Genomic DNA, 552 nt, shown 5'->3' with positions numbered 1-552 from the left:
GCCGGGGGAGGGGGGCGTGGGGGGGGGACGGCTCCGCGGGCCGGAGGCGGTGACCCCGATTCTGCGAACAGGGCTCCGAGCGCCCGGCGGGGCACAGAGTTCACCAAAGTCGTCTCCAACCAAAACAACTGGAAATGAAAACCCTGACTGGAAATAGAGAATTTATCCTGCGTCTGATTGGCAGTTTATCTAACAATTGAATCTCGCTTTTCGTCCGTTGTTTTTTTTTCCGTCTGTGATGAGGGCCATCGTCTGACTTGCCCAATTTGAGGAGCCCCACAGACACTGCAAACATTTTTGTCCACTAAAATACAGAATTTTTCAAAACACACTCAAGCATCTTGTCCGATCATCCTTTTAAATATATTCTAATATGTGAGGCCAACGATGCTGATACTTCCTGTTCTTAAAAGAAAACTCACTGTCAAAAAGTGGATGAACTAAAAAAACAAAACAAAACCCACATTAAAAAACACACAACCTGATAGACACAGACGACAGTCTGACGATTCCCAGAAAGGGTGGTGAGGGGAGCAGGACAGGGTAAAGGGG

Source organism: Myotis davidii, unplaced genomic scaffold, assembly GCF_000327345.1.
Source record: "Myotis davidii unplaced genomic scaffold, ASM32734v1 scaffold173, whole genome shotgun sequence".
Classification (NCBI taxonomy): domain Eukaryota; kingdom Metazoa; phylum Chordata; class Mammalia; order Chiroptera; family Vespertilionidae; genus Myotis; species Myotis davidii.
This window is presented reverse-complemented; position numbering follows the sequence as displayed.